Below are 20,009 nucleotides of genomic sequence, written 5' to 3' on the forward strand. Positions count from 1 at the left end.
GTGCAGAGCTGTGATTAGGTGCAAAAAATAAAACATTATTATAAAACCACTTGACAGGTTTTTCTTTAGTGACAGGTTTTTCTTTAGTGAAAATATGTTGCATCCTCACCATAAAGCTAAACTAATTAATTTCTTTCTGATTTTTGGATGATGTTGATTTTTTTTCATATTTCTACCAAGACATTTCTGTTTCTAGCTGGTGTTCGTATTCAGCCTGTTGATATATGTGCTATGTAATGAATTCATCCTTAGCTTATGCATTGTGTGTAAGTATTGAAGAAAAATATGATATTTGTGTATTAATTTTCTTCTGTGTATTTATAATCTGATAAGGTTACCAGACGCCCAGGAAAATCTGGACATGGCCTCTTTTTCAAGGACTGTCCAGGTGCCCAGACAGTTTTTCAAATATTGGGGAGTCTGTCTAGATTTAGCTGACTCTCCCGACTCCTCCACCTACCTCCTTCCCGGGCAGTTGGCATCAGCAACAAGGTAAGCCTGCTGCCGCCGGCCTGCCCCGGAAGCTGCCTCTCTATAGTGACTTCCTGTTCCCGCATAGGCAGGACTTGCAGAGAGGTGGCTTCTGGGGTAAGCTGGCTTACCTTGTTGCTAATGCCAGCAACTTAAATACTCTGACACTCATTAAATTCCTGAGCATCAGAGCATTTACCTTGCCGGCCCACAGTAAAAAGCTCTACCATGCTTTGATAAAAGGGGGCCTTAATCTTGAGAATTCTTCAGTTCCCTCTTGAGTTACTTTGAATGCTGTTTCTTTGTCCAGTCAGTAGATGTCATTGTAAGAGAGGCATTTTGGATTAGCCCTTTACCTATTCTAGCCTGTCATTATTTGTAGCCCTCTACTCTGAAAACTGTGGTATAATCCATTAAGCAGAGGTTCTTTGCAGATCCTAGTACATGATGAAGCTTTAGTAAAAGGGCTCCATGAGTGCTTGCTGTATATTTTTCTTTGTTTAACTTTCTTGGGAGGCTTTGCAGTGTTGATTAGGGAGATCATAAGTAAACTCTGCTTTCCAAAGATTACATTGAAATGAATAAACTATTTTGTCTGGCACCAAAAACCTATATCACTAATGAATTTCGTGAGTCTGAAAAGGTGAGTTAAGGCTAAATTTGAGAGAAATAAATGTATTTATTTTGCATTACTTATCAATTTGTACATTTAACTACGTATGAGCGTGTCAACTATACAATAATTCTAAAACATGTATTGTTGGATCTGCAGCTTGTCTCTGGTGACAGTTATACTGTATGATAGCTTTGTGCAAAGGAAATTTGATAGTGATTTTCTAAGACATATTTGCCAGCTCAAAAAACATTCTCTGCCTGAATTCACACCACAGTACGTGTTTTAACGGTAATTATTTAAAAAGTTATTTCCAGGCTTGAGAATTTGCGGGATGGGGGAGGTGCCTAAATGTTTAAAATACTTTTCTGTTCCACAATTTTTCATAAGCCAGTGTGTTTCTCCCTGCACACTTCTGCTGTGTAACCTTAGGTCACCAGAAAAGGGCCGCAAGGTAATTGAATGAGGGAGACTGGGTCGGTGGGCCTCTTTGCACCCCTCCCTCAACATTCCTGAGCCCAGAGCTGAGCTCTAGCAGGAGGGAAAAAAGAGGGAAGAAGTTTCCAGGAGCTCGCATTGTGCGCAGTCTCCTTGCCCTGACTTTAGTTCTGCTCAGTACCTCCTCCTTCCGAGCTCCTTAAAGTGGAAGGCGAGCAACCCAAGGTTCTATCTAGCCCTCTGATAATTCAGAAAAGGGTGGGGGTGTTGATTTTCATTTTAGTTCACTCGGCTGAACAGAAAGCACTGCATTTTCCTATCCCGCCCCCCCCCCCTGTTCTTACAACTTCAGCAAAGAGCAGTGACCGCCCGCTGCACAGTGACAGATCAGGAAAGGAAGGGGGGCCAGGTCTCGGCTCCCCTCCCTCCCCCGCCCCTTTCACCCCCTGGCTCTTGGACAACTCTAGGCAAAACCTGAAATGGAGCAGGGCAGAAAGTTACACACTTTTTAACTCCACGCAGCTCTTTCCCACGGTGAGTGCAGCAGGTTTCCACTAAGTGTTTAAAAAACTAAAGTGGGTTTTGTGAGACAAAAAGTAAGAATAAAAAAATACTATGTACAAATAAAGGGAAACTCTGCGTTTGATGAACTGTTTCAAATCTATTTGGGACATTGTGTTATACTTAAAAATGTAAGAGAAATGTTTGCGGTCCTATAGCTCAAAATGGACTGAAACATGGTGCAGACATTTTCGTAATGGAACCGGGGGAGGGGGGGGGGGGGGGGTGTGTGTGCAAGGAAAGATTTCGTAATGTTTTGACTTCGCTACGATATATATATATATTTTTTAGCACAACCTTCTTTACCATCTTATTTTGGAATGGTATAACCCTAGCTGCTGCGAAAGGTGCTGGGTGTCTGGATTGCTGGCAGAGGGCAGGGTTCGGTCGGGGCCTGAGACTCCACAGGTCTGCTTTTAGCGTTTTTCGTTTTTTTGCCTAAAAGAGCGAAAAGATCGGTTTTACTTTTCCATCCAGCTGGTGCAGGTCAGAGTTTTGCGTTTTCTCTTGGCAAGAATATCTTAAGTTTCTGGAACACTTTATCGTCTTTGAACGAATCTCCGAGAGGTCAGCAATTTTTATATGCATATGTGAAAGTGTATTGTAAAACACTACTTTGCCACCCCCTCCCTCGCAACTTAACACTTGCTGGCTTTACTAATGTATTTGTAACATGACTGTGAATGTGAAAAATGTTTTGGTTTTAGAATAAATTTTAGAAATATTTTTTTAGAATATTAGTAATCATATCAATAAAGCACGATTAAGGAGAGGTGCTTTTTAAAGGCTGTATGAGAAATTTATATAAATTAGGTTACATAAAAGTCTTAAGTAGACTTCGGATTGTAAACAATTTTATTTTTTAAAAAGCTATAAACACGAAATATTTTTTAAAATTATGCTTACTTTGGAGGGAGGGAAAGTAATGTCCTCATAGCAGCGAGACAACTGCATTCAACACCCTAATATGAAACTGTGAAATACTTCTTTATAACTTCTGAGTGAGGTTAATAAATTATTAGTGCTTGTCAGTTCCCAAATAGTGTTACATTAAAAAATGCCTGTTTTTTGTTTAAGAAAATAAGTTCTCTTTGTACCAAAGATTTAGTGAATACATAATACAATAATTTCATCTTGCAGTTTCTGACTTTATCTATCTATATTTTATTACTTTGAGACCAAATGTGAAAATTATGAGCACAGAAAATATGGATAACTGCCTTTGTTCTTTAAGATATATTTGACAGTGCAACATTATTCCTTTTACTTTGGTTTTCCTGTTTTATTTAAGATATTCAGACTTGCAACTGCTATATTAATGGTGGTTTAAAAAATAATAATATATATATGTATATATAATTAAGTGCTTTGATTTTTTAATCAGCATGGTAGAGTGACATGAAAGAAAAATGGAACAATTTACCAATTGAGGCCCCACTGTACTTCGTATAAATGCCCCAAACTCTTGGGATATGCCAAGGTATAACTTTTCCCATATGCTTTTATTGTTTAAAGGTTTTGGCCTATTTTATGTGATCTGCAGTTGGAGAGATTGATGCACTTTGCTGTGCTTTTAGAAGTGCGCTGAGAGAAATACCTAAAAGATACAACCAGTATACAGTGTTGGGTAAGGGTAGTGTACACACTTAACCTCAGTTCTGCAAAGTTCCTGATGCATGGAAACGGTCAAATACAGAACTTATTTGGCTTGTAGCATTTCTTTCTATCCTAGAAAAGCATTTCTAACTTTCAAGTGTTTAAATCTGAATATTGTGTTGGTCAGTTTATGATATGAAGAACATAAATCTTATTTTTTGCTGTACAGTGTTGAGCATATAGACTAGAACTGCATAGATAATTATAATCATGCACTATTTAACATTTAAAATTTGAAGTTGCACTGTTCCATACCTCCTGTTCCTGAAAGTACCTTGTCTTGAACTTACTACTAAAAACACTTGAACTGAATCTTTGCATCACAGACTATAATGTTTATCCTTCTAGGCATGTTTAATTTTTATTTTGCATTTTGCTGGGTAGAAAGGAAGTTAGATGCAAACCTCCTAGAACATGGAGGAACAATCTTCTTTAAGCTTTTTTGACCTTCTGTTTGCTGCTCTAATTATTAATATAATGGAATTGGTTATAATGCCTTCAGGTATGCAGTTTAAGAGAAGACTGTGGTAGGGCCTTTTCCAGTAAGGATTTTTTTCCTCCAGAATTTACACCTGAAATCTTCTCTGGTATGTAAGACTTCTGGTGTAAATCCTGGAGAAACTGGATTCTTGGCTGACTGTAATACAATCTGGACCAATACAAGAAATGACCAAAGGGGGGTACTGTGGAATAACAGGAGCTTTGGGGACCACATGAGGCCATTTTGTGGATTGCAGAAAAGAATTATGTGGTTTTGAAGGCTTGTGTCATAAAATCATTATTATGCTTATTAGAAAAATAGGCACAGACCAGGGTCAAATCTTACGTAGCAGTCACAATTACTGTAGCATTCAAAAGACAATTTTGAAAACACAAGGGGCAGAGTAAAATTTGGGGGGTGCATTGGAAAATAGCGCAGGGAAAAATACCTGCAGAGATTTTCACCTGTGGTTATTTTCTATATAGCTTTTGAAAATGCAGAACTTCTATGTTTCACCAAAAATAAGACACTGTCTTATATTAATTTTGGGCCCCAAAAACACACAAGGTCTTATTTTCGGGGTACTCAGTGTTCTATACTATTACATGTTCACTTCACATCTCCTCATTGCTTTCCCTTTATTATCTCCTGCTACACCTCTTCTGCCTGACTGTTCACGAGGCAAATTGTTCTGATGTGTGCCCTTCTGCTCCTTCACAGGTGCTAGCTTTGTGTCTTTCACCTTTCCCTCCCTTCCTCCCATCCCCCCGTGTAGCATCTTTCTATCCCACCCTCCTGCTGACCCTTCCATCTCTCCCTCCCATCCTAACCTCGCTGACCGCGAGACCGAAATACCTTGTTTCAAATGGCAGCGACGGAAGCAATCTAGACAGGCTGCTTCATGGCCTTATCCCGTTGGGGCATTCCTGTGCCGCATCACTGATGATGTCATCAGCAACGCAGCACATGGAACGCCCCGACGGGAGAAGGCCGCGAAGCAGCCTGACTAGATTGCTTTCGACGCTGCTGTTTGAAACAAGGTATTTCGGTCTCGTAGTCAGCAGGGTTTGGATGGGAGAGAGAGAGATGGAAGGGTCAGCAGGTTGGGGGGAGGTGTGCGGGAAAGCGCTGCTACCGCGAATCCAGCACTTCAACTAGGGCTTATTTTCGGGGTAGGATTTATATTAAGACCTACCCCAAAAATCATGCTAGGGCTTATTTTCGGGGTTGGTATGTGCATTCTCACATCCTCAACCAATCTCTACCCTAAGCCTGCCATTATTTTTCTGTTGGTAGAAATGTATGTGTTGGTGATACCTGCATGTACTTTGACCTTGGGGAAAGAGTAGACAATTGCCTAGGAAAATTATGCTTCCTGTGGCCTTTTGTTTGTTCCAGTTGGAAGAGTTGACACTTTTTCTCAGGCTTTCATTTTGAAACAGCCTGAGAGGAGATTTCCTACTATGGTAGGGATTTGCATTTGTAAGTGTGCATTTGGTTGGTTAATGCTCCTTAAACAATAGTGCGTGCTAAATTAAGTAAGTGCAAGTTAACCCATGATTAGCATGCGTTAAAACTTTTTAAATGTATGTTAGAACTTTACCTCAGTGTGGGGGAAAAACCAAAATGAATAGAAATGTTTTGCTGTTTGAACATCTCTACCCAGTATAGGAGAGTTACAAGTTAGGTTGTGATATTCAATAGAGTTAATAGCCATTCAATTACTGACATATTTTGACACAGAATCTGTTTGTTGCCTTTAACATTTACCTGAAACAAAACCCTGCAATTATATTGTATTCCTGATTAATGGACAGCCAAAATGTCATAATATTCTGTTTTCTGGTTATTTTAACTATTTTATGTTTATTGAGCTAACTCGGCTCTCCCAAGAATTGATGGGTATACAATGCATGCTGACTAAAGCACTTAAATTTCATAAGAAGGTGATGCTGCAGCTGGTTCAGTAAACACTAACTTTCAGTGGAACACTAAAGGGGGAATTTATCAAGAGCGCCATGGTTATCAATCATCTGCTAGGTGCACTGCCCTTTTAGGCCAGGGTTTTCTTGGCCTAAATGAGTGGGTAGGCACCTACTAGCGCCTAAATCAATCCACACCCAAACTCTGCCTCAAATCCACCCCTTATCGTGCCTACGTGGTGGTAGGAACCTTGGTATAGATGCCTACTGTCAAATAAAAATTTTTAATGCTTTTTAAAATTGACTTTCAATTATTGATGTTTTCAATTATCAGTGCTGATTGAGCCAATTTAAAAAAATTAAACGAGGCATACTGATCTAGGCACCTAATTTCCAGCGCCATTTATAGAATCTGGGCCTAAAAGCCTATGGGGCTCATAATTGAAAGGGAAAAACGTCCAAAAACCGGCCTAAGTCCAAGTGCCGATAATAAAAACGGGTTTTGGACATATTTCTAAACGACCTAGGCCTACATAGTGCCGCTGAACGACCAAAGCTAAATGGGGTGTTTCGGGAGGAGTGTCGAGGGCAGGAGTTGGATGGGACGTGGGCCGGCTTAGACTTAGTCATACAGCATGTATAACCGAAAGTTATACAGCCGATGATCGACGGAACTTGGACGTTGTGACTTAGACCATGTAAAACATGGTCTAAGTCACAAAAGCCCACCTAAAGTCACTAGATAAGCACTGCAAACACATAAAACAGATCACCCACACACTACCCCAGTGATCACCGACCCCCCCCCCCCATAAAAATATGAATCACACCTTTAAAATTCAGCCTCCAGACCATCATCACCTGGCCGCCTGGCATAGGAAAGCCTAGTCGTCCAGCACAGAGGCGGCTTAAGCCATCTTGGGGATGTGTTAGGGACTCATGGCGAGGAGGACCCATGCCCATAAGCCCCTGTAATCACTACATTGATACTGAAACATGTGCACTCCCCTATACACCCCAAAACCCTTTTGTACTGGCATATAAGTGGCTCCTGCAGCCATAAGGGCTATTGGGGTGATAGATAAGTGGGTCTAGGGGATTCTGGAAGTGATTTGGGGGGCTCACCGTGACCTATAAGGGAGCTGTAGGGAGGAGAAGCCATGGCACCCTTTTTGTGAAGTTCACAGTAGTGCCCTGTAAGGTACCCCACTATTTAGGTGGCATATCTGGGTGTTCAGTCCATCACTTTGCAGACCCCTCCCACATCCAACAAGGCTTGTTCTAGGCGTTTTTGAGTTGGACGGAAATGTGATATAAAGATGGATGATTTAGCGACTTGGACGATCAGATCGGCAGGACGTATAGTTAGACGATTTTCGAAAGAAAAAAAATTTTGGACGTATTTTTCAAAAATATGTCCTAGGCTGCTTTTTACTTTGGACGACTTGCGAGTTGGATGCAAACGGACTTTGATGTCCCTTTCGATTATGCCCCTCCACAGGTATAAAATGGGGTTTTGAGTTTAGCATGCACTAATTCCCTTAAGTGCATTAAGCCCTCATTTTGCTTGATAAATTCCCCTCCCCCCGAAGGGTCATTTTAGAACCTTTATGCACAATTTGTGTGTAGAAACACTGGAATGTACATGTATGTATGTTTCACACACAGATGTATCTACCAGTTTCAGGAAGAAGCTATTTACATGTGATCTATATTATATAGAAATTTCAAGTGAATGTGGTTTAGGTAGGGCTTGGGCAGGACTAAAATCTGCATATGTATTCCCTGTTTAGCAAAGGGAATGCATATGTATGGAGAAAAATATTCATATAGGATTTTATATTTTCTCAACTTCACATATAGGTTTTAAAAAAAGTATTCTCTTCTAACAAACAAATAATTCACGCAGCTGCTGAGGCAAATTACATGATGTTCACCGAGTGTTGCCTGAGAGGAAAGAACGCTGAGCCATCGTGAGATAAACAACTCCCATGATACTACTACTACTACTACTACTATTAATTATTTCTATAGCACTACCAGACACACACAGCGCTGTACAGAGTCACAAAGAGTAAGAAAACAGTTCCGCCATATTCACTCAATTTTATTAAACACACCTGGTATGCCATAGGCTACAAGTTAGAAACGTTGCCCCATTCTGGAATCGTAGCAGTCGCTGCCAAATTTTCATGGCTAGCATGAAAAATATTGCCCAGAAAAAATTCAAAAACAAATCACTGGAAATTTCCAAAACCTCAAAATGTAAAAAAAAAACCCAAAACAAAATTAAATAAAAAACTGAAAAAATGTAAACTTCAAATGATAACTCCTTTCATCTGTGGAAGGAATACTAAGTCAGTGAATCTGGAGGGGCCCGCAACCAAACAAGATCACCTACTTTTTTAGGCGGAGGAGCAAGGGGTGTACATCGCCGCAGCAATCATGATTACACAATTGAGAGACAGTACAAGATTATAATTGTCCCAATACCCCTCACACAATCAGAAGATACATTAGTAATGAACATTTCGGAAATCCCTTTCACTGCAACTCAACTTGAAGTTTTAAATAAAGGTTTATCCTTTGTTCTTACTTCTAAAAGTGATTGTTTTACAGCTATGCGAGATATTGCAAGAATAACTAGGAATTTACAGGTTAAACTTTATTTTTCTCAACAAGATCATGTTCAAGATTGTTCCATTTTTAGGACAGGTTCCAAGTGGGTTCCTCCAGGACCCATGGATGCCGGCATCAAGGTTTTTTGTGATTTGGTTTTATGGGATTTAGATCATCTGTTTGCTAAAGATGATAAAATATTCGGGTCAATGCTCCCTCCCATAATTTTTTTTTAAGGCCCCCGCCTCCCTCCCTACCCTAGCCTCATGGCGATCTGCAATGGAGGTGCAGCGGGCCGGAGCGAACTTTCCAAGTTCCTGCCCTACTGCTAACTGGCTGCCGCGAGTTCCTTCAACTGCTGAGCGACATGAGCAGGAGCGCGATTTGGCGCTGCTGCTCGGTAATGAGAGGCATCCTTACTGGCTCCTGTGTATTCGCCAAGATGAGGTACCGTATGAGGCTAGGACGGGGGCAGAGACTGGGAGGGGGAGAGAGGGTGCAGAATCTGATGGGGAAAGGAAGGAAGGGTGCTGGGTTCAGAGTCTGACAGGGGAGGGGGGAAGGAAGGAAGTGGGCTGGTGCAATGCCTGACAGGGGAGGGGGAAGGAAGGGAGCTGGTGCAATGCTTGACAGGGGAGAGAGGGAAGGGTGTTGGGTGCAGAGCCTGAAGGGGCAGGACATTTGAATATTAAGCTGCCCGACTTATATTCGAGTCAACCATTTTTTTTTAAATTTTTTTTTTCTTCCTTTTTGGGGAAAAGGGTGTCTCGACTTATATTCGTGTATATACGGTATTTTTTTTTTAAAAAAAAACAAACAAGCCAGGTGTACTACACATGAAAAACTTAAATACTGTCTTCTGTAGCTCACTGATCTTCATCTTCTTGTTTGTTCATAATCTGGAAAAGAAAAACAAGCTTTCCTGCTTTATCGGGTCCCAAACAATCTCTCAATTTGGAATGAATAAATTCAAAGGAAGAGAATATTATTTCTATATCAGCAGAAGAAACTATTGCTATTAAAAGTTAAATCATTACTTCACCAGTCTCTAAATCCAAGTGCTTAATAAGTGACCTCCACCAGTTTACTGATATGACTTTCTTTAAAACGTCATTGGCAAACATATATTTCTTGAATAGTTCTCCCTTAGCTCTGAAGCTTATTATAGTTGGCATGGAGTCCTGAATTCTCATGTCATAGCTAACTCCTCTTCAGCACTTAAGGTTTGACTCTGGTACCAGATATAGACAATATTGGCAAGAAAATGAGCTGGAGATAGATAATGACACAGGGACAAAGTTTGTCCCTCGTCCCTGTGGACTCTGTCCTCATTTGCACAACCCTCAAACACTTACGATTTTATATTTAAATCCACTGCTTATTCTTAGGATAAGCAGCATAAAATCTGTTTTGCTCCTTGGGACCTGGGTTGGCCACTGTTGGGAAACAGGATACTGGGCTTGGTGGACCTTCAATCTGTCCCAGTATGACAATTCTTATGTTCTTATAAAAAGGAACAATATTCTGTAGAACTGTTTATAAATCACAAATAGAGCCTTCTATTTCAATTTGGTTTTGAGACAGCCTTCCCAAGGATTCGGTTGCCTATATTTTTTTACATCATCTGTGAAGGTAATTGGATTGTCTTTCAAGACACTGGTGTAGAAGAGAACCTAAACTGTGTAGTGGATGAACAGGATTGATGTCTGTTAAATGTTGAAAATGTTCCTTGATGCTAGTAACGATGGATGAATCTATTGTAGTAACAGTAACATAAAACATAAAAATCCATTTCTATACCACAATACTGTTAAGTTCAATGTGGTTTACAAAAAAGAATTATTGTACAATTAGATGAAATACATTAATTACCCCAAAATCTAATAAACAAAAAAGTTTTCAACTTCTTTCCTAAAATGTTGATAAGAACTGAAGATCAATGTAATAGATTTAAGATCCTTATCCCATAGTGCTGCTTGGTACGAGTAAAGACGCTAATGATATTTCTTATACTGGCAACCTTTAATTGATGGAACCAAATAGGGCATGTGTACTTTGGGAACACATAAAATTTGCAAAAGTGAATGAGTCTACAAGATAGTTGGGTACTTGACCTGATAACAACTTAAAACAGATGACTCCAAACTTGAATTTCACTCAAGCCTCAACAGGCAGCCAATGTAGTTCACAAGGGGTATCATGATTGGACTTCTTCCAATTAAAAATCAAACAGATGCATTCTGGATGATACATAATCTATGAAGATTTTTTTGAATAACAGCAAAGTAAACAATTGCAGTAGTCCAAGTGACTTAAAACTGATTGCACCAATAATTTAAAAGATGAAATATCAAAGTAGGCTTTAATGGTGCACAATTTCCATAATGTGCTTGAGCAGCTAGGCACATGATGGAAGGACGTTGCAGATGGCAGACAAGACACAAATGTCATTTAACAGTAGTACATTGTAATCCAAAAGCAGCTTTTGCAGTGTTTTTTTTTTTTTGTTTTTTTTTTATCATTGAAGTCAGTTGCCAATTGTCTAAGATGTGTTAAGTTTTTACATGTTGATTCTTGTCTCAAGATTTTAGAGAATTACAGGGGGACAAAGTTTGTCCCAGTCCCTGTGGGCTTGGACTCTGTCCCTATCTCTACCCCTTGGTTAACCATCCTTGTGTTGTTCTCTAGCTAGAGAATGTGTTTGTCCATTAATATTTTTAATGCTTGTAATTTAATTCTATCATTGTGTAGTTCTGTTATAAAGCACTCACTCAGTTCCTTCCAAATTTTAATAGCATAAGCAATAAAATAGCTATTTTTTGTATTTTGTTTAAAGCTTCAGAAATGAGTATCGGGATTCTCAGCAGATCTTCAACATTTCTTCTAAGCCCAATGTTGAGGATTTTGGCCGTAATAGTGCCATCTATTTTTTCTCGATTTTGTTCACAAACTGTCATAATAGGCCAGTTCTTGATGTACTGCTCAAAACAGTCTGCTACAGAGGTCCATCGAAAATTTTGTGGGAGCTTTAGCTTGGTTACACTCATTCATTTTAGAGCTGCTGCTGCAAAATGATTGATATGGAAGTATATAGCAATTTCAACATTACCCCCTCTTCTATGAAACTGCACTAGCAGTTTTTAGCGCACAGAGCTGTGCTGAATGGCCCGCGCTTCTCCTGACACTCAGGAACTCCATGAGCGTTGGGAGCAGCGCGGGCCATTCAGTGTGGCTCTCTGTGCTAAAAACTGCTAGCACAGTTTCGTAGAAGAGGGAGTTAGTCTTTATTTCTGGGACACTGAATTCTTTAGTTAGGAGGTGCAACAAATGAGCATTGCAACCATATGTTATTAGCTTGGTATTCTCTTAGGCCCTGATTCTCCAAAAGTGCGTCCCGATTTTAGGCAGCTGTAGACGTCCTACAGCTGTCTAATCAGCCAATCGGGATGCACGTTTAAAAAAAAAAAAAATGCTCCCCAGGCAGGCCGCCCGGGAGAGACGTCCTATACTAAACGCCGATTCTGTAACCGGCGTCTTTAGAGAATCGGGTTAAATTAGACGCGGCCGCTATACTTATGGCAGCAAGGGATCTCCCTGCTGCAATATGTATAGCGGCCGCGGTTGTTGCGGCCGCCTGTCCCATCACCGACAGGAGAATGCCTAACTCCTCCTGTCAGAACCCCGAGCCCCCTCCCCCCCAAACTCGTAATCGCCGACAGGAGGATGCCCAACTCCTCCTGTCGGAACCCCGGACCCCCCTCCCCCCCCAAACTCGTAATTGCCGACAGGAGGATGCCCAACTCCTCCTGTCGGAACCCCGGACCCCCCTCCCCCCCCAAACTCGTAATCGCCGACAGGAGGATGCCCAACTCCTCCTGTCGGAACCCCGGAACCCCCTCCCCCCCAAACTTGTAATCGCCGACAGGAGGATGCCCAACTCCTCCTGTCGGAACCCCGGAACCCCCCCCCCCCCCCAAACTCGTAATCGCTGACAGGAGGATGCCCAACTCCTCCTGTCGGAACCCCCTCCCCCCCAAACTCGTAATCGCCGACAGGAGGATGCCCAACTCCTCCTGACGGAAAGCCCAACGACCCCCTGCCCCAACTAATCTCCCTCCCCCAACTAACCTTTCAATGTTGGTCAGCTGGACGGGTCTTGCTGCCGTCCAGCCGACGGGTCTGCCTCGTGGAAATGAGACGGCACGCCCCTTCCCGGCCCATCCCCGCTAAATCTAAGGCCTGATTGGCCCAGGCTAGGCACCTAGGCCAATCAGGTCTTAGGATTAGTGGGGATGGTCGGACCCGCTATGCCTAAGGCCTGATTGGTCCAGGCTTCTACAGCCTGGGCCAATCAGGCCTTAGATTTAGCGGGGATGGGCCGGGAAGGGGCGTGCCGTCTCATTTCCACGAGGCAGACCCGTCGGCTGGACGGCAGCAAGACCCGTCCAGCTGACCAACATTGAAAGGTTAATTGGGGGAGGGAGATTAGTTGGGGCGGGGGCTCGTTGGGCTTTCCGGCAGGAGGAGTTGGGTATCCTCCTGTCGGCGATTACGAGTTTGGGGGGGGAGGGGGTTCCAGGGTTCCGACAGGAGGAGTTGGGCATCCTCCTGTCGGCGATTACCAGTTTGGGGGGGGAGGGGGTCCGGGGTTCCGACAGGAGGAGTTGGGCATCCTCCTGTCGGCGATTATGAGTTTGGGGGGGAGGGGGTTCCGGGGTTCCGACAGGAGGAGTTGGGCATCCTCCTGTCGGCGATTATGAGTTTGGGGGGGAGGGGGTTCCGGGGTTCCGACAGGAGGAGTTGGGCATCCTCCTGTCGGCGATTACGAGTTTGGGGGGGAGGGGGTTCCGGGGTTCGGGGTTCCGATAGGAGGAGTTAGGCATCCTCCTGTCGGTGATGGGACAGGCGGCCGCGGCCGCTATACTTTATTGCAGCAGGGAGATCCCTTGCCGCGATCAGTATAGCGGCCGCGTCTACTTACAATGTAGACCAGCATTTTGCTGGCCTACATTTTAAGCGTCTCTTCCTTTACTAGGGAGACGCGTAGGGCCGCCTAAGTTCGCCTAAGGCCTGTAGGCGAGCTTAGGCATCTTGCGGGTCTCCCTAGGCTCCCGGAGGCGCCTTCAGGCCTGCCTGGGGAGCATTTAAAAAAAACAAACGTGCATCCCGATTGGCTGATTAGACAGCTGTAGGACGCACTTTTGGAGAATCAGGGCCTTAATGCTTTTCTAAATTTCTTCTCATCTTGGATACATTTGCAGCACTGTGACTAGACTGTGTACTAGACATTTTAATTTTTGTTCACATTTTATTATAGCATTTGCTGCTACTTCCTGTAAGTATTCTGATGTACAGTATGTGTATTTCCTGAGATATCAATTGTTTCTGCAAGGAAGTCATTCCCCTCTTCTGTTATACAAGCACATAAAACAGGATCATTGAAGAAATTATTCCACCCATCAAGACTTAGCTTAGCAATTTTACCCTCTAAACCAGGGGTGCCCACACTTTTTTGGCTTGCAAGCTACTTTTAAAATGTAGAATGGACTTTTATGTACCAAACAATAGATTGGTTTGGGAAGGGTTCTGGATTTATTCAGATGATTCAAGCCTTGTATAGTTCCCCCTCAGCAAGACTATATATAAATAATACATTCTCTGAGCGATTTTGTTTAGAGAAGGGAGTTCGGCAGGAATGTCCATTAGCTCCTCTGCTCTTTGATATTGTTTTGGAACCCTTGTTGTTAGCTATTCAGCAGGCAGAGGAGATACAAGGAATAACATGTGCAGGTCAAAGCTATAAAGTTTCGACTTATGCAAATGATATATTGTTTCATCTAGTGAATCCTGAATTAACTATCCCCATTTATTACAATTGATAGAACATTTTGGAAAATTTTATGGGTACAAGATAAATTTGAGTAAATCAGAGACTCCATTGAATCTTCATTGTGTAAAGGGAATATTTGATCCATTTCCGTTTCTCTGGAAGGAAGAGGGTATAAAATATTTAGGTGTAATGATACAAAAAACACTGGAAGATACCATGTTGGTAAATGAAAGATCCTTATTGTCGAAGGTCAAAGAAATGTGTCAGCAATGGAATCCACTGCATCTTAGTGGGGGAGAGTCCAAACTATCAAAACGATGATTTCGCCTGTAGTTTGTTACCAAATGAGTATGTTACCAATTTATTTTCAATCATCTTTTTACAAAAAACTAAATGGGATTCTTTCAATATTTCTTTGGCTTGGCAAAAATCCTAGAATAGCCTTAGTGTCATTACAAAGTCTAAATAGATGGGAGGGGAAAATGTTCTATATTTTTATAGATATTAAGCTTTTATCTTGCGTCAAGATATATACTGGATCCTTCCTGAACTCATAGAGAATCTACCGGATTGGCTTATTCTTGAAAATCATTTTATGGCCCCACATCATTTAAAACATATCTTGAGTATCAGGCTTCCTAGAATTTATAAGGACAATATTATTTTTCATTCAACCTGGATTACGTTAAAATTTATAGGTCGTTTAATTTCAATCCTGATTCATAAAATGAAATGTCAATCCTTATGGTTGAATTCCAAGATCATTATAAGATCCTATGGAAACATTGGCTAAAGGCAGGCATTCGAACCTTGAATGATGTCATTACGGATGATAATTTGGCCTCTTTAATTCAAATACAGCAATCATTTAATATTTCAAAAACTCAAGGTTATAAATGGATGCAATTAAAACAAGCCATTCAGAAAGGGTTCCCTGAATGGCGTACTTTGGGAAGTCAACACAGTCTGCCAGCCATATGTTTCCAAATGGATTTTCAGGGTCATCAGGCCGCCAAATGGTATAAATTAATATGTGAATATCTTTTGAAAACACCAAAAGCAAGCTTAAGAGATATTTGGAGCATAGCAACACAACAGAATATTTCTGCTATTCAATAGTCATGGATTTGGACCCGATGGATGAGTTGAACAGCTTCAGCATCTATGAGGCAAACTTTGTTTTTTCTGTTATATAGAAGATTTTGGATTCCAGTTCGATTGCAAAAATTGGATAGTACAAAATCTAATAGATGCTGGCACTGTCATCTTGAAGTAGGGACATTGGACCACCTTGTATTTTATTGTCTGTTGATACTTAACTTCTAGAAGTCAATTTGGAGCAAAATTATTTTGTTTTAGGTGTCAATATTCCATTGTCCTATGATGTAATTCTATTTGGGACATTGTTAAAACCTAATAGTCCAATTGATCACTAGAAATTGGAAAAATTGGGACTGTTTAAATTTTACCTTTTGGTGGGAAACATTTTGCTTATACTACCGTTATGAAAGAATGTTAGCGGAACAATCTGGAAAAAGTAAAAACTTTAAAGAAATTTGGTGTTCATTAGAGTCCTTTGTTAAACAAATTAATGATTCGTAATTCATTAGATTAAGGGCTCCTTTTACGAAGCCATGTTAGCGATTTAACGCACGTAATAGCACATGCTAAATTGCCAGCTACACTAGACGCTAACGCCAGCATTGAGCTGCCGTTAGTTCTAGCCACGTAGCGCGGGTTTAATGCACGCTAAAAAGCTGCATGCGCTAAAACCGTAAAAGGAGCCCTAAGTCTTATTTGCACACACATCCAGGAAGGGAGGGTGGGAGGGGAAGGGATGGGCAATTTGTTTCAGTAATTTGCAAGTATGTAAGTGCTGTTTATTGAATCTGTGAATGCATACTGTTTGCACTTTTTATATGCTTATAAAATCAATAAAGATTTTAAAAAATGACCAAATCAATATGATCTACCAACAATAAAATTTAAAAAAACACAAAACACAAATTATGCAAAGAAAATGTTAATTATAATTTATATTCGGGGTTTATTTTCAAAGAGGTCAAGGCAGATGACTTTAAAATATGCAGTCACCTCAGTAACAACTATACAAAAATAGACAAATAAACCCCCTCCCCTTTTACTAAACCGCGATAGCACAGGGAGCTTCGCTGAATGCCCTGCACTGCTCCCAACGCTCCTAGGCTCCCTGCGTTAAAAACCGCTATTGCAGTTTAGTAAAAGGGGACAACAGTGCAAGATGTACAGTAGACAGCAGATATAATTTCTCAAAAAGGACACATTTTGATCACTAAATTGAAAATAAAATCATTTTTCCTACCTTTGTTGTCTGGTGATTTCATGAGTCTCTGGTTACACTTCCTTCTGATTGTGCATCTAATATTTATTTTCCTTCCTTCCTATTCCTCTCCTCCAGACCTCATTCCATTCCCCAACCAACATCTCTCTGTCCCTCCATGAGTCCAACTTTTTCTTCTTCTTTTCCTGCCCCCCAAGCCACCGCCGCCAATTTCTCCCTGCTTTTCCGACGCTGCAAAAGCCAGGCCTGTGCCGGGCCCACAAGCCTCCCCCCCCTTCAACGTCAATTCTGACTTCGGAGAGGAAGTTCTGGCCCAGCCAGGCAGCAGTTGGCTGGCCCGGAACTTCCTCTCTGACATCAGAATTCACATAGGGGGGGGGGGAGGGAAAGCTTGCGGGTCTGGCTTTTGTGGTGTTGGGGAAGCAAGGAGAATGCAAAGGCAAGTCCGTAAGCCATTCTTAATCTGGATTTGAGAAAATCTGCTTATTCCTATGCAGCAAAAATCTTTTTTTGGATCTTGTCAGGTACTTGAGACCTGGATTTGCCACTGTTGGAGACAGGATTGGGTTACTAGACCACCTTTGTTCTATCCAGTATGACAATGCTCATGTTCTTATGCAAGATAGAACAACACACACAAGAATATAGAAAATAACAATGTGAATAATCAAGAACTTTTCTACTAAGCAAACAAGCTGCTAACTGTGAACCACATGATCATGTCTACAAAATAGAACTAGAGGTGTGCAACAAGCATATGTTAAATTCATGATGAAGTGGAATGTAAAGTATGCTATCGGGTCATAGAATACCGTAGTATCAAAACAAGAGAAGGAAAAGCCTTAGAGCTCCCCCTGAGACCGAGGTGGTGGATTACAACTGGATGGGAAACCTCATCAGCATGAAAAACCTCCTTCAGTGCGGCTTGTCTTTTCAGCCTTGTGCAATGCAGTGATTCAAAATAGGATCAATTTGATTAATCAACCATAGGAACAGGCAATGTTAATTATTTGGACTTGGGAGATCAGTGTATACCGACGGTGGCCAGTGTTTTAGCTATTAATATTTAAGTTGCCTCAGTTATAATGTTTCGATCAATTCCTCGCAATAAATAAAATGTTACCTGACATCTACCTGTTTTTTGAGTCTGTTCTATGACCTGGTACAATGCCACTGGACAACAAATTTTTCCAAAAGTTTTGCTTCCTTAAAACAAACTGTTGATCCCTTCAAAATAAACACATATATAATTCTTCACTTATTGAAATTATTTTAAAATGAATAAAGATTATTAAAAAACAAACAAAAAATACACAAATATAATTTCCCATTGACTGTATCATGTAGGAATTTTGAGAAACATGATGATATCTTTAATTGACTATAACAAGTTTTAATGCACAAAGTTTCTGATATGCTGTGATAGTTCGCCATGGCTAAAAGTGTTTTCCTGCTGATTTTCATTTGTATTCAGTGTCCAGTACATCTTCTTGTAGTGTCCATAGTCAGCCAGCTTTCTAATTAAGTTACTAACATAGACTAATTACAACATTTTGTGTGTTCATTGGACGTGGAGGGTCTTCAGTTTAGACTGGGTAGTAAGCATCAAAATACACCCAAACTGACAGACACGTAATAAAGATTGTCCCTGTATATGAACTGCTTTTATATTGCCTTTTCAGGCAGCATCCATCAAGCCCATGTACAAACATGCCCAGACTGCATCATTTCCATGGACGTTATGCAACCTGCCCTGAATGTACGTCTGGACATGCTCACTCTATATCCAGCAAGATATAATGTGAGCAATAGGCTTATATTGAGAATTAGGCTAAGAATTAATTGCATTAGCCTTAAAGTATAACAAGAAATTTTAAAAATTTACTCTTTTGTTAAAACGGTACGTGATGAGTAATTTTTAGATTTAAACTAATTTATTAATGATGGTTGAAAGCATACAATACAGAAATTGGTCAACTGAACATAGAGAATCTAACAAGAAACAGAGTATTAACAAACCAAATGATAAATAATTATCATCAGCTTTACAAAATAAAGAACCCTACTAGTTTGCAGCTGTCCCTAATCACAACTGCAGAAAACAAGCAGAACAAAAGAAAGAAAGAGGGGAGGAAAAAACCCACGGGGGGGGGGGGACCAGATGACCATAAAAAACTACCTTCCCATCCCAGGGCCAACACATCCATTTAGAGCTCAAAGTTTGAGTATTAAGAATCTGGCTACGAGCTCTAGAAGGCAAAGAGGATACATAAGGTCCCCAGACTTGAAGGAAAAGAATCTCACACCTGACCCCTCTCAAACAATTCTGCCACACCCAAAAGGATGGAGAATGGGCTGAAGTTCACTCTTCCAAAATTACTTTATTATCGAGTAGACCAGCCTTCCTAATGAAAAGCCTCCTGCATATTGCTGGCAATTGGAAGGCCTCATATTTATCCAAAAGAAAGCTGATGGGGATGGAGGAAATGGTGTGTCCCACCAAATGTTCCAAATATCAAATCACCCGCTGCCAGAATACCCTAACCACTGGGCAACTCCAAAAAGCATGAAAAAAAGATTTAGGGTCACAAGACATTTTCCACACTGTGTAGACCCCGCCAATCCTGATTTATATAATTGAACACGCATAAAATATGCCCAGTGCAGAACCCAAAATTGACATTCTGTTTTTTTTCTGAATTGAGTTTCAATTTGAAATCGGCCATCCATAGTTTGATTTGTTTTAAGATAGATGCCAGGTGGTTTTTTGTCTCGGGAGTTAAGTTAGTTAGGGGAAAGACTAAGGTGATGTCATCAGCATAAATGTAGAATTTGATTTTTAAACTTTGCAATAGATTCCCTAGAGAGGTCAGGTAGATGTTGAACAGTGTGGGGGGCAGGGGGGAGCCCTGCGGGACTCCATATGCGTTTACCCAGCTGAAGGAATGAGTATTGTCACTGTAAACTTGGTATGATCGTTTACTTAGAAAACCCTGGAACCATTTTAACACATTGCCAGAGAGACCGATTGACTCCAAACAGTCCAGAAGAATGGCATGATCAACTAAGACACTTTCAGACCCATCTCCATAAATTGA

At 41.0% G+C, this 20,009-nt stretch overlaps 1 long non-coding RNA gene across 7 annotated transcripts in view; it reads left to right on the top strand.

The window, feature by feature from the left end:
• The first annotated feature begins 1,634 nt into the window (after positions 1–1,634).
• The window catches only part of LOC117359550, a 449,501-nt gene continuing 431,126 nt past the window's right edge, over positions 1,635–20,009 (top strand). For 4 of the 7 annotated variants that reach the window (XR_004539260.1, XR_004539261.1, XR_004539263.1 and 1 more), the window contains exon 1: positions 1,635–2,056. This is a non-coding gene — a long non-coding RNA (uncharacterized LOC117359550). Of the gene's footprint in view, positions 2,057–2,385; positions 2,651–20,009 lie in introns of those variants that run through there. The other 3 variants (XR_004539262.1, XR_004539257.1, XR_004539259.1) reach the window with 3 other exon arrangements.

Source organism: Geotrypetes seraphini, chromosome 4 (genome assembly GCF_902459505.1).
Source record: "Geotrypetes seraphini chromosome 4, aGeoSer1.1, whole genome shotgun sequence".
NCBI lineage: Eukaryota > Metazoa > Chordata > Amphibia > Gymnophiona > Dermophiidae > Geotrypetes > Geotrypetes seraphini.